Source organism: Lissotriton helveticus, chromosome 8, assembly GCF_964261635.1.
Source record: "Lissotriton helveticus chromosome 8, aLisHel1.1, whole genome shotgun sequence".
NCBI classification, from domain to species: Eukaryota; Metazoa; Chordata; class Amphibia; order Caudata; family Salamandridae; genus Lissotriton; species Lissotriton helveticus.
The window spans coordinates 1,658,365,108-1,658,379,965 of NC_136069.1; the positions used below are offsets into that span (position 1 = coordinate 1,658,365,108).

Sequence of the window (14,858 nt, forward strand, 5' to 3'; positions counted from 1 at the left end):
ACCTTGAGAAAGGAACCCACGCCGGACAACAGGACCAACCTCAAGCTCGCCACCCGAAAACATCACCAATTGATCCGCACCGCCAAGAAAACTGCTTTCAAGAACCGACTGGACAACAACGCACACAACTGCAAGGAACTCTTCAACATCGTGAAAGAGCTCTCCAACCCCAACGCCGGAAACAACGACATCACCCCATCGCAAGACCTCTGCAACTCCCTGGCCTCCTACTTCCACAACAAGATCGCGGACATACACAACAGCTTCAGCACTCAACCGACGCACGCCACGACCGAACCGCCGCCCCCCACCACCACCCTCCGCGCCTGGACTCCGATCAGCACCGAAGACACCGTCCGCACGATGAACTCCATCCACTCCGGATCTCCGACCGACCCCTGCCCTCACCACGTCTTCAACAAAGCCGACGCTGTCATCGCACCCCACCTGCGGGACATCATCAACACCTCATTCGACACCGCCACCTTCCCCGAGAGCTGGAAACACGCCGAACTCAGCGCTCTACTCAAGAAACCTACAGCAGACCCCACCGAACTCAAGAATTACCGCCCCATCTCTCTACTCCCGTTTCCAGCCAAAGTCATCGAAAAGACCGTCAACAAACAGCTGGCCGCCTTCCTCGAGACGAATGGATCCCTCGACCCATCGCAGTCTGGATTCCGGGCCAACCACAGCACCGAGACCGCCCTCATCGCCGCCACTGACGACATCCGAGCCCTGATGGACAACGGAGAAACAGCGGCCCTCATCCTCCTAGACCTCTCCGCGGCTTTCGACACGGTCTGCCACCGCACCCTAGTGCAGCGCCTCAGCAACGTCGGAATCCAGGAGAAGGCACTGGAATGGATCGTCTCCTTCCTCGACGGAAGAACACAAAGAGTCCGCCTACCACCGTACAAGTCAGAGGCCACCGAAGTCATCTGCGGCGTCCCTCAAGGATCCTCGCTGAGCCCAACTCTCTTCAACGTCTACATGAGCCCCCTCGCGGCCATCGCACGCCAACACAACCTCAACATAATCTCCTACGCCGACGACACCCAGCTGATCCTCTCCCTGACCAACGACCCCGCCGCCGCCAGAGCCAACCTGCACGAAGGGATGAAAGAGGTTGCCGAGTGGATGACGACGAGCCGCCTGAAACTGAACTCAGAGAAGACGGAGGTCCTCATCCTGGGCTCCTCGCCCTCCGCCTGGGACGACTCCTGGTGGCCCCCCGCCCTGGGCACCGCACCCAAACCGACGGACCACGCACGCAACCTGGGTTTCATCCTGGACTCCTCCCTCTCCATGACCAGGCAAGTCAACGCCGTCTCCTCGTCGTGCTTCAACACCCTGCGCATGCTTCGGAAGATCTTCTGGTGGATCCCCACAGAGACCAGGAAAACCGTCACCCAGGCCCTCGTCACCAGCCGACTGGACTACGGCAACGCACTCTACGCCGGAACCACCGCCAAGATCCAGAAGAGACTCCAGCGCATCCAGAACGCCTCAGCCAGACTCATCCTCGACATCCCACGACACAGCCACATCTCCGGACACCTTAGAGACCTGCACTGGCTCCCGGTCAACAAGAGAATCACCTTCCGCCTCCTTACCCACGCACACAAAGCTCTCCACGATCAAGGCCCGAGCTACCTCAACAACCGCATCAACTTCTACGCTCCCAAACGCCACCTCCGATCTGCCAGCCACGCCCTCGCCGCCGTCCCACGCATCCGCAGAGCCACCACAGGAGGAAGGTCCTTCTCCTACATGGCCGCCAAGACCTGGAACTCCCTCCCGGCCGACCTGCGCCTGACCCAAGACCACCTCTCCTTCAGGAAGAAGCTCAAGACCTGGCTGTTCGAGCAGTAGCGGCACCCCCCCCCCCCCCCCCCCAGCGCCTTGAGACCCTACGGGTAGGTAGTGCGCTCTATAAATGTCTTTGATTGATTGATTGATTGACATATGTTTGGGACAGCAGGCACCGGGATGTCTTCATTGTCTGGGTGTGACTCATATCCCCCAGTGACATTGGGAGACCACAGGCCTGTACTACTAATATTAACTGCCCACCACCAGTGTGGGCAGTTCACCCCATTTAATTGTGGCTTTTACCAACAGGCAGTTTGAAGGTATCTCGTTTTACCGTCTTGTGTAACACCTTCAATATTTCAACATCTTCAATTCGCAGCACGTGCAAGGTGGGGGCTGCACTCAACCCACAGCAGTGACGTGGACCCCCGCTATTGGAAACAGGGGGGCTTTTACCCCTGGGCATTCTTGGAAACGGGCAAAACAGGTGCAGGGGAAGAAGGAGCCCCCTCCCCCCCCCCCCCCCCCCCCCCCACGAGGATGGGTCAGGCTCGGTGGGGTTGGGGAGGTAGAACCATAAAGTAACCATTACCATACCGGGGTGTGGCTGACGGGGCAGAGATTGAGGAGAGGACAGCCCCCGTGGGGGCGTGGCTTCGGGGGTGGGGGTGGTTGTTGTTGAAGCATGCATCACAACCAGAACAGAAGGAAGGGGCTTTTCATTTAACAAGTAAGTGCCTTCCGGGTGCCGTTTAACCTACTGGACCTACTAACAATTAATTTATAAAGCAAGGACTGGAAACAGGAAGTGACCAGAGGTCACAGGTCATGAGAAGGTCAGGAGGGGGTGGTGGTCAGCACACACTCCGCGGTGCTGTGTTAGGGATGAGTGGTCTGCTCTGCGGATGACCAGCCCCATCGTAAGAATGTTTGTGGATGCAGGCTAGACAAATTCTGGGGACTCTCTTGTCAAACAATGTCATTTATTACCCATTTTCTGCCAAGTGAACCTCTCAGGGCACCAGTGGAGGAGTGTGGCTCACTGATTAGAGCGGCAGACCCTGATGCAGAGGTCTGGCCCGGGACCAGGGTTCAATTCCCGTCGCGGCAGGGTCTTGAGCTCAAATGTCCGCGGACCCGATAATTCTCGGCACGGTGCCTACTCTAATCATGGGGTCCCACGCTGCAACTCTGGGCAATAGCTTGCTTAGTCTCCACACCGGCCCTAATCGCCAAGGATGCCTGGCTTCACCACGGGGGTGCCCAGGAGTTGGGTGCCTCACAGGAACAGGCCAGGACGGGTTCCTCAGCGGTTTATTCAGCGCGGGGACACACTGGTAAGTGTAACCATGCGCTTTATAAGCTTCAGAATTATTATTAATTACCAAACATATTGAATTATACCGTAAACATTCAGCAATAGAGACCAAGAAGAACTAGAGGAAGCTCCAGCGCCTACCAACCAAGAATACCAACAGAAAGCTTGGCAAGCATTGGTAAAGCCACTTGATCTGGAGTTGTTTGTACTGTAGCTTTTTATGTGCGCTTCAGTTTGCAGGCAGCCTGATCCTCTTTGTGCAGGAAAGGCAAAAAAGGTTACTTTGTAAGTGTATAGTGAGCTAGTGCATCGTTTTGAAATAAGACATGAGCACATGGTGCACACAAACCTTGAAGCATTAGCTATAAATGTGAGATATTGGGGAACACAAATCCATCTTCCTGCACTACGAGCATCCTCGCTGCAACAGAGAAACGCACAGCATGCTCTGAGGGGTTTCACCACCCGGGCAGGTGGACCCGGATACTTTTTCCTAAATTCTATTCCTCTGACGTATCTGTTCTCTCATCTCTCCAAATGTAAACTCATGGGCCTAGACCATGACATCCGGCTCAGCAGAGTGAAAGAAACGGTAGGGGTATGAGGTAGGAGAAGGGCCGCTAGATGAGGAGAATGGCACAGCAAAAGTGGAGACTTAGAGACAGGAGGTAGAGCTAGAGAGGAGTCAGAGACAGGCGAAAAGAGAGAAAGATGAGACAGAGGAAAAGAAATGCACAGATGTAGACAGCGAAGAGAGAGCTAGAGGAAAAGAGGAACAGACAGATAACGTTTTAGAGTGAGGTAGACTGACAGCCCTGGTGAGCTGAAATGACAGTTGTCTGATCTTTTGCTGTTTTGTTTGCTACTTTGCATTAAACACTAGTGGATTTTTGGCTTCTTGGGGAGCTGTGTTTCATTTTTGACAGCTGTATTGCTAGAGGTAAGGTACAGATGATAGGGAGAGATAAAGTATGTTAGGTGAGGTGAAGTAAGGGGAGAGAGACTTGCAATAGAATGCGAGTTACAGGAGGTAGAAAGAGGTGACAATTCGTCAGGTAGAGGGTTGATAGAAAAGTGAGGTAAAGAGAAGGGCCGGAAATTAGTTATTGGTAAGGCAGAGGGAGATTAGTAGGTACTCCAAAATAGAAATGTAGAGAGAGAAGGATGGAGTAGAGAAAGGTAAGGTAGAAAGAGAAGGGGTAGGTAGAGAGAGGCAAGGGAGACCGCGATCTAGACAAGAAAATACTGCATGGTGAGAGGGGGTGAGTAATACAGGGAGCGAGACATGAAGCAAGAGATAGGTGGCGTAGAGAAAGAGGTAAATAGAAAGGCAGTGAAGGGTAGAGGACAACAGATGTATCAAACAACGGGAGAGTAAGGGAAAGGGAATCACTCTTCTTCCCCAGAATAATATTCTTTAACAACAAAAGAGTGACTATTGGCGCAAATAAACACAGAATGTGAAACAAAAACAAGGGCTAGGTGTGATGGGGAAAAACCTCTGTTTTTTAAAAGAACCCTCCCTCACCAACCTAGTTGGTGACATGCTTCATCATCGGGTTCCCACCAGGGAAACAGAGTGTCTCCCTGGTGCGCTGCGACGCCTGAATTACAGCGGAGCGGTTTTTTTTGGACTGTGTGATAGTGCAAAAAAGAAGGTGAGTAGTGTGAGGATTAAAAGATGGCGAGCTGCACCCTGTACCAATTTTAAAAGAAGGGCAGCCAGCAATCATTAAAATCAGCGGTGCGGACACGTGCGGACCTGTAAAGTGAGTCAGTTGTATCCTAAATTAACCGTGAAAAAATGGTCGACATGTTTCTGCTTGTATATGTCAATTTAGCAAAGCTTTCATCAGGACTGAAGAATAATCCCCGGCGGTATATGCACGCTAAGGCGTACCCTAACCTGGGGAGTATGTGTGTCTTTTAAAATTGGTACAGGGTGCAGCTCGCCATCTTTTAATCCCCTCACTACTCACCTTCTTTTTTACACTATCACACAGTCAAAAAAAATGCTCCGCTGTAATTCAGGCGTCGCAGCACACCAGGGAGACACTCGGTTTCCCTGGTGGGAACCCGATGATGAAGAATGTCACCAACTAGGTTGGTGAGGGAGGGTTTTTTTTTAAAAAACAGAGGTTTTGCTTCATCACACCCAGCCCTTGTTTTTGTTCCACATTCTGTGTTTATTTGCACCAATAGTCACTTTTTTGTTGTTAAAGAATAGAGGACAACAGAGTCAGAGGTAGACAGTAAGTTATGTTAAGATAGAGAAGGAGACACTGAGAAAGAGAGTGAGAGAGGCAGACTTCTGACAGTCCTGTTCACTGTATCAGAAGACCCTTTAGAAGGTAAGCGCCCTGGGCAGAGTGCACACCACCAGAGGCTGCAGAACCGAGGCCAATGAGGGCGCCATAACCCAGGCCAAGGAGGGCAGCAGACCCCAGGCAAAGGAAGGCAGCAGACCCCAGGCAAAGGAAGGCGGCAGACCCCAGACACAGGAAGGCGGCAGACCCCAGACACAGGAAGGCGGCAGACCCCAGGACAAGGAGGGTAATGTTGAGGGACACATGACCAGGACTTAAATGACCTCGGAGAGAAGATACTATGAGTATGTGCTGCATTCTAAGTCAAACAAATACAACATTGGAAGCACAAGTTAGAGAGGTCCCAGGACCACAATTCGAGCAGTTCTTCCCTCTTCTTTCTCCTTTAATATACAAGGTATGTAGACAACCTCCGGGTCACTGCATGACAACATTTCCACTTGGGTTCCTACCATAGACATTGTGGCAACACATTTTGCACATTTCTAACAATCAAACAACACTCTGGGAGGTGAGAACTGAGGAGCACTCACTGTAGCCAACCTCTAAAAACAGGGCATCAGCTCTACTCTAGAGGCTGGGCAAAGATCACAAGTTTTGAATCCCACCAACCAAGGTTGGCTTCACCGAGTACTGCAACACAACACAACAAAGACACTGCTCACTGCTGCCAAGGCTTTTGTGTAGGAAGATGGGTCACAGGACATGAGGCGTCAGTTAGGTGGATCTCCCATACAGGCATATGATTCCTCACTTTCCATGTGGATGTGGGAGGCTAAACTGAACACCCCCTAAAACAGCAAAACTAAAGAAATGAATCCAATTACTGTAGAATCAAACTCGTGAAAAAAACACCACCCCTAACAAACTGTAGGTCCAACATCACACTTTTCCTCATAAAACATCCAACTAAGCACTATCCTACTAGGAAGCCGTCCAACAGATGCACATGACATATCGCAAACAGCACAAACGCCATGACATAGCACAACACAAATTTGTTTCAGAAACCCACCAGAGAGCAGAAGGTGATTGCCAGAACTAATCTTTGGCAAGACACACGATACCTCAAAGGGTCATGGCAATGTGATATATATTTACATACGTATGTTTCCTCATTCCATCTCTCTTTTTATGATGCATCACTCAGTCTCCCAGCACCTTTCTTCATTAGTTCCTGTTCTCAGAATCACTCCATCTCCCTCTACCCATGTTTTTATTCCTACCATTTTTCACAACATCTTCCTTCAAGTTCTCCTTCCGAGGTGGAGCTTTTCTGTGAGCCTAATATGAACACTGGTTTCCAACAAAAATGATCTCTCTTTTACTCATCCCAAACCTGCACCTACTACTATAATCTCCCAACGAACAGTTTCTAGTCTCTTCCCTCTATCTCTGCACTATCCGTTTCAATCCAACTAACAGACTCGCATGTCCGCCGCTTAAATTAACTCATATGTCCCTATACTAATTCACCACGACTCCATTTTCGGTTCCACAGTTGCGTGCAAAACACCGAAAAGCGCTTTGACTCCTCATCTGGGGTAGTAAGCGCTATATAAATACAATTACAATCCTCGTTTGCAACCTCTGCGGCAGATTTTCTACAGTTCTTCCTACGTTTGGGACCACAGAAGGAGGGACTGATGTGCAAAACGCACGAGGCGGCCACAAACTCACTACTTTACAGGTACTCAAAGATTTTTCATGACATAGCCCCAAGTGGTAATCCATGTAAAACGACTTCAGTAAAAGGCAGAATCAGTGGTTTTTCCTGAGTGGCGAAGGGAATAGTCTCATATTTCACGAGTGTGCAAGCGGAGCCGCTCTCCACGTTCGAAGGTATTTTTCCTTTCAAGAACAGGAAGGGTTTTCTGTGCATGTGCACAAACCCTCTGCACTACCCCACAGATAGTCCACAGAAGTAAGTGAGGAGCAGGAGTGTGAATGAAGCCCTACATTTTATGCAGATTTCCGCCTTGATTCTTAGGGTTTTTTAGTATCTACAAAGTACGAAATCTAAGAAAAATATCTATGGGTTCTCATTTCTAACTTTCTTCAAAATTGTTATCAATCAGGCCTTTCTGTCTTCTAATAACGTATTCTCTCATTATCTGCCCTCTCTACCTCTTGTCTTTCCCCCACTCTGACCTGCATTTACTCATTCCCTCTTACATTAATTGTTTCACAGTCACCGTTTCTCTCATGCTCGCCTCACCCTACTAATCACCCACAATTCTCTCGTTTTCTTTCACCCCATCTCATTCTCTCGTCCTCCTAAAAGAGGTTTCCTTTCATACCCTCTTCTCATCTCTTTGCTCATCATATATCTCACAACTGAGCTGGAATGTTATTTCATATTTTGTTGCTTACCCCCCCCCCCACACTTCGTTCTACCCTACCCCGATTATTTTCCTTTCACACATTCTCTAGACATTATTCTCGCCCTCTAACTGCCACACCTCGACCCTTGTGGCTCATCCTCCCCTGACCTTAACTACCAACCCTTCCATGCCTTCCGATGTCCCGGCTCTCTTTAGCAGTGGTATGTGCAGCCCCCTTGCCACATGCAGCTCCATTATAGATGAGGATGCTCTCAGCTGCCTTATGTAAAATAAGGACTACTCCTCTCTCAGTTCCACTCTTTTGGTTTGTTTTGTGCGTCTTTTCTTTATTCTTTACCTCTTATCTTCCGCGTTCTCCTATTTCCTATACTCATCCAGCCTCTTTCACTCTGCATCTCATATTTACTCCTTCCTCGCCTCATCCCGGTCCATCTTCTCATGCGTCATCACCGCTCTCACATCTCCCTCACCTGTTCTGCTCATCTTTTCTCTCTTTCCTCTCATCTTCTCAGCCCCTTGCATTCTACATCTCTCATTCTACACCTCTCATCTTCACTGCCCTCTCATTCTACGCCTCCTCTTCCCTGCCCTCTCATTCTACGCCTCATCGTCTCTGCCCTCTCATTCTACACCTCTCATTTTACGCCTCATCGTCTCTGCCCTCTCATTCTGCACCTCTCACCTTCTCTGCCCCTCTCATTCCACACCCCTCATTCTACGCCTCTCATCTTCACTGTCCCTATCATTCTACGCCTCATCGTCTCTGCCCTCTCATTCTGCACCTCTCACCTTCTCTGCCCCTCTCATTCCACACCCCTCATCTTCTCTGTGCCTCTCATTCTACGCCTCTCATCTTCTCTGTGCCTCTCATTCTACGCCTCTCATCTTCACTGTCCCTCTCATTCTACGCCTCATTGTCTCTGCCCTCTCATTCTGCACCTCTCACCTTCTCTGCCCCTCTCATTCCACACCCCTCATCTTCTCTGCCCTCTCATTTTGCACCTCTCACCTTCTCTGCCCCTCTCATTCCACACCCCTCATCTTCTCTGTGCCTCTCATTCTACGCCTCTCATCTTCACTGTTCCTCTCATTCTACGCCTCATCTTCTAGGCCCCTCTCATTCTACACCTCTCATTTTACGTCTCATCGTCTCTGCCCTCTCATTCTGCACCTCTCACCTTCTCTGTCCCTCTCATTCCACACCCCTCATCTTCTCTGTGCCTCTCATTCTACGCCTCTCATCTTCACCGTCCCTCTCATTCTACGCCTCATCTTCTCTGCCCCTCTCATTCTACGCCTCATCTTCTCTGCCCCTCTCATTCTACACCACTCATATTTTCTGTCCCTCTCATTCTACGCCTCTCACCTTCTCTGCCCTCTCATTCAACGCCTCCTAACTTCTCTGCCCTTCTCATTCTACACCTCTCATCTTCTCTGTCCATCTCATTCTGCACCTCTCATCTCCTGCCCCTCTCATTATATGCCTCTCATCCTCTCTGTCCCTCTCATCTCCTGTCCCTCTCATTCTATACCTCTCATCTCATCTGTCCCTCTCATTCTGCACCTCTCATTCTACGCCTCTCATCTTCACTGTCCCTCTCATTCTACGCCTCATCTTCTCTGCCCCTCTCATTCTACACCCCTCATCTTCTCTGTCCCTCTCCTTCTATGCCTCTCATCCTCTCTGTCCCTCTCATCCTGCACCTCTCATCTCCTGTCCTTCTCATTCTACACCTCTCATCTTCTCTGTCCTTCCCATGCTGCACCTCTCATCTCCTGTCCCTCTCATTCTGCGCCTCTCATCTTCTCTGTCCATCTCATTCTGCACCTCTCATCTCCTGTCCCTCATTCTATGCCTCTCATCTTTTGTGTCCTTCTCATTCTGCACCTCTCATTCTACGCCTCATCTTCTCTGCCCTCTCATTCTACACCCCTCATTCGACGCCTCATCTTCTCTGTCCCTCTCATTCTGCACCTCTCATTCTACGCCTCATCTTCTGCTCCTCTCATTCTACGCCTCATCTTCTGCTCCTCTCATTCTACGCCTCTCATTCTACGCCTCATCTTCTGCTCCTCTCATTCTACGCCTCTCATCTTCTCTATCCCTCTCATTCTACGCCTCTCATCTTCTCTATCCCTCTCACTCTGCACCTCTCATTCTACGCCTCATCTTCTGCTCCTCTCATTCTACGCCTCATCTTCTGCTCCTCTCATTCTACGCCTCTCATCTTCTCTATCCCTCTCATTCTACGCCTCTCATTCTACGCCTTGCATCTTCTCTGTCCCGCTCATGCTATGCCTCTCATCTTCTCTGCCCCTCTCATTCTACGCCTCTCAACTTCTCTGTCCCTCTCCTTCTGCACCGCTCATTCTACGCCTCTCATTTTCTGTCCCTCATTCTACGCCTCTCATCTTCTGTGTTCCTCTCATCCTGCACCTTTCATTCTACGCCTCCCAAAATATCTGCCTCTCATTCTACACCTCTCATCTTCTTTGTCCCGCTCATTCTACGCCTCATCTTCTCTGCTCCTGTCATTCAATACCTCTCATCTTCTATCTCATTCCACACCTCTCATCTTCTCCGTCCCTCTCATTCTACACCTCTCATCTTCTCAGTCCCTCTCATCCTGCACCTTTCATTATATGCCTCCCAACTTCTCTGCCGTTCTCATCCTACATCTTGCATCTTCTCTGTCCCTCTCATACTGCAACTCTCATTCTCCACCTCTCTTCCCCTCCCCATCTCCTCTAACATTCTCATTTTACACCTCTCATCTTATCTGCCACTCTCATTTTATGTTTCTCGTCTTCTCTACCCCTTTAATTCTACACCTCTTATCTTTTCGGCCACTCATTCTACCTCTCATCTTCTCTCCCCTCACCTACTCTCCTTTATATCTTATCTCCTCTCCCCTTTCTTTCATTCATGCCTCTTCTTACTCATCAGCTCATTCTTCATCTCCTCTCGTTCATCCCCTCTCTCTTGCCTAAAATGAATAACCTCGTCTCCCTGTTCCGATTGTGCCGCTCTAATCTGCCACCCCTCATTCTGTCTCGTATGTGCTCTCACTCTGTATCCATTATCTCCTCATTTGCCACCTCTAGTCTCCTCTCCCCTTGCCCTCAATCTTTGTCTCTCTTCTCATTCTTCACCTGGCATTTCCTAGCCCCTCTGGCCTTAGTCTCATTCCTTATCTCATCTCTCCTTCCTCTCATGCATCTTTCTCTCTCCTCTTATCTACTCTCTTCGTCTTTCTTCTCATTCGATTCTTCTCTCCCTCCTCTCATTCAGCTCTAATACCCTATCCCACCTCTCATTCATCTCCAATAACCCCCTCTCTCTCTCGTACCCCATCCTTCCCCTCTTTTTCTCAATCTTCCTTGAGGGACTTTACAACTTGTACATTTGCAATTTTCTCTGTTTGGATCTCTTCCTTGTGTGACTTTACAACTTGTACATGTGTAATTTTTTCTCCTGTTTGTATCTTTTATGTTACTCATGTAATCCTAAATCCTTATGTATCGCAACTGGTTCTTTTGTAAAGCGCTCTGACACCTTCGGGTATTGTTCGCGCTGTAGAAAATCGCATTAAATAAAATAAAAATAAAATTAAAAATAAAATTCCTCACCATAGCTTTCCAATCCCTTTTGTCAGGGCCTTTATTCCCTGTATCCCCCCCCCCCCCCCCTCCTGTCAATCGTGATTTTGGGGCTGGGGTGCAGGGCCCCCGCACCCCCCTGTCTCTCAGTGGTCTCACCTGGCGGTCTCCATCCATCCCTCCCCTGTGGAGCCGAGCGGTGCTCCCACCCCCACCCTGGCCATTGTCCCTCTCACCTGCCGGCCTCTTCGCCCCCTCGGGCGGGGGCCCCTCTCCCTTCTGCGACGGATGGAGCCCCGGTGCCTCCACCCCCGGGCCGCTCTCTGGCCGGTGTCTCCGGGTCCTAGCCGCTGCCTCGGTCTCTGGGCTCCGCCGGAAGTGATGTCTCCCAGTGACAGCTCGGCAGCTGCGGCGACCACGGGGCAGCCACGTCGTGGTTGGCCAAACTGACAGCGCCAGGTAAACGGGCCAACCAAGGCCGCCATCTTGGGTTTGGCCAATCCGAAGGATCCTCTATGACAACAAGGCAACCGGATGCGGGTCGAAGGTCGCCATGTTGAGTTTGGCAGAGGGATGTCTTTCCCGTGCCCTCTGACAGCTCACCTATGGAGATGCGGCAGGTGACTACGCCATGTTGTGGTTGGCCAAGGCATGCATTCCTCTTAAAGCCATCCCGGGTAATCCATGGCAGATAAATGAATGGATCTGAATGTTGTGCCGAACGCAAGGAAAACTGTAGCAGGCATTAGAGCTCAGTAGTGCTTCATCTGTGCATGCAACCGAACTGCTTCGAGGCACTGCATCATACATGCCAATAGACCCGATTTCAAGGAAAAATGGCTTTATTTTGGCTGTCTCCCGCCTGAAATTGCATTTTCTACAATAGAAGTCAATGGGGAATTTTCATTCTCCCGATTTTTTATTTTAAATCTCTCAGGTCCCTGTCTTAAATTGTTGGCATGTATGCTGCATTAATCAAATCAAAAGCACAAGGGGTGGTGCAGGAGTGGCCAGCTGCAAACAAATAAAATATCAGGAAACAGCAAGGCAGTTAGGGAATGAGTAATGCCCCCATCCCATCTTACCCCCCCTTCACCCCAGGTATTTTTGCACCACTGATTGCTGAATGAGGAACAGAAAGAAAAATAAATTCCAGACAGCAGTGTGCAGCTTGCCTCATGTTGCCTGCGGGTTACATAAAACAAGTTGTCCTGCATGCCACGGACGTCAGGCTCAGACAGCTTTTCCTTTCTGTCCCTGATCTTTCTGGTAAGACCTGTCTGCACAGGGAAGTCGTGGTTCTTCTTATTAATGCTATTTAAATCCCTTGCTTTCTGCTAAACTGAGATTTCATTTCAGACTTCACCTCCATTTAGAGGTTGGCCTCTCTGCTGACGCTGTATGGCTTAGAGAGGGTGAGATGACAGTCCAATGTGCATTGCCTTTCAATCCTCAAGTCTCTTCTAAGTTTTTTTTACTGGCATTCTGGTTTCATACAGAATACTGAATTAGGGCTTTTTAAAGCATAAATTATGAAAGGTCGCATAGGTCAAAAGACAAGAAAGGTAAATAGTTCTAGGGTGTAAAAAAGGCACTGAAAGAGAGGCAGAGAGACTCTTACCTTTAATACAGAATTACTTTGTAAAAGTAATGTTTTATTTGCTGTGGTTCATGGCCAGGCTCAACCCCCTTCTGATCTCCTACTAGGACACCCTCTTGATAAGTACCGAATACATCCATTCCCCCGGTCTCTTGCCTGAATGAGGTGTAGCCTATAAATGGCCAGGGTTCTTTGGGGATGGGTTATGGGGAACTTTTATGGTGGAGTATTGCTGTTTTCAGCTTTCATTTTATGACACTCTAAACAACGACTTAAAGTGCCTGAACATTTAATAGTCTCTGTCGGTGGTTCTTAACCTGAGGTCCTGGGACACCTGGGGGTCCACAAAGCCTACTTGGGTGGTCCGCAACTGCTTAGAAAATGAAATAATATCAACAGATTAATAGAGTGTATTCAAATAAAGAAACAAAATGTAAAATTAAGCAATTCAAAATTTCCAATTGCAATTTTATTGTTTTACTTAATAAAAACCATAACAATTTGCGATCAAACAGTATTTATATAAAAACTTCTTTCCAAGTCCAAAGTTACAGAAATAATAGGCAACCATGTTCTGCATTATTGTTAAAAGTTACTAAAACCCAACATCCAATACAAAAAAATGGAGTAGGGAATGAGATAAAAACCAATTACTGAGTAGTTAAAGTGTAGAGTGCTAAATATTGATATCCTTAAATGAGATCGGGGAGGAAGAAATGTGTCACATGATGCATGCAATTACCGTACTCATGGCTATCCCCTGATCCCTGTGAATGAGGACTTCAAAGTTGTAACCAACAGTCATATCTCAGTTTGCTAGCTCAGTAATTGGGTTCAAGGTACTTAGATGAAGTCAAGGAAAAATGGGAGAGGTTCTTCACATGGTGCATACAATTTCTGAGAACTGAGAGCAAAAATGATGGAAGAATTTCCAGTGAGCCCGATATGCCCTCCCAATAATAAAGACAAGAAGTATCATTTAGTTTAGGAGTTGATCACCCTTTACCACACCAAGATCTAATTTCCAATATACTCAGTGGAAGAGGAGCTACTCAGAATTCATTGATTGAGAGCCCCTTACCGCTTCAAGTTCTCCTTTCTGGCTTTCGGCATTCAGGCAGGGCTGGACTGGGAACCAAAACAGGCCCTTGCAAAGTGCTCGGCCGGCTCCCCAGGGGTTGAGGGCGCGGCCGAGCTGTTTGCCTTGGCCGGTTTCGTTACAGGGGCCGATATTGCATCTATGCTGTAAAAACAGCCCTGTAACAAAAATGACCCCCCCAGGGACCAAATACGGCCCTCACCCTGGTGGCCCACCGGGGAAATGCCCGGTGCCCGCTACCACCAATCCGGCCCTGTTCAGTGGTCCAGTGGTTGGCTGTTGGGTGGAGATAATGGGCAGAGGCGATTCATGACGTAAGATACTCTTGCCATGCCAGTTCCTGTTTCAGGGTTTCTGCATGCCATAGTCCGTTATTAGTTTTTGAGAAAAAGTGGCAGGCTGAAAATCAGCAGGTCGAGGGCGGAGTTGAGCTCCAAGATCCTTAATGAATTTGTCACACCTCCACAGAGTTCTTACATCGGTATAACCACGTTCCCTGCACTGTACCATACCTGTATAGCACCCTCACAGCGTAACCAACCGTCCCCCACACGACCAGATTCGACACCCTTTCTGTCTACCGCCCTGTTTTCCTCCATCCCGATACCTCCCTTTCCTCACTATCTCTTTCCCCCCCCCTCTCACTGCCCGGGTGACGGTGATCGTTATATTGTACCTTGAAGCCCAGGATAGGACTAACGGTCCCTTGTTTTCTTCTCTTACTGCCCTCCGTGGATCCTCCCCTATACCGGAG

The 14,858-nt window shown here is 49.1% G+C and overlaps 1 protein-coding gene across 6 annotated transcripts in view; it reads right to left on the reverse strand.

Moving 5' to 3' along the window:
- The window catches only part of ARFIP2 (ARF interacting protein 2), a 294,672-nt gene extending 282,759 nt beyond the window's left edge, over positions 1 to 11,913 (reverse strand). The window contains exon 1 of one of the 6 annotated variants that reach the window (XM_078658736.1): positions 11,642 to 11,913. The gene's annotated coding sequence lies outside the window, so the exon portion shown is untranslated. The remainder of the gene's footprint in view (positions 1 to 11,641) is intronic. The other 5 variants (XM_078658738.1, XM_078658739.1, XM_078658730.1 and 2 more) reach the window with 5 other exon arrangements.
- Positions 11,914 to 14,858: the final 2,945 nt, after the last annotated feature.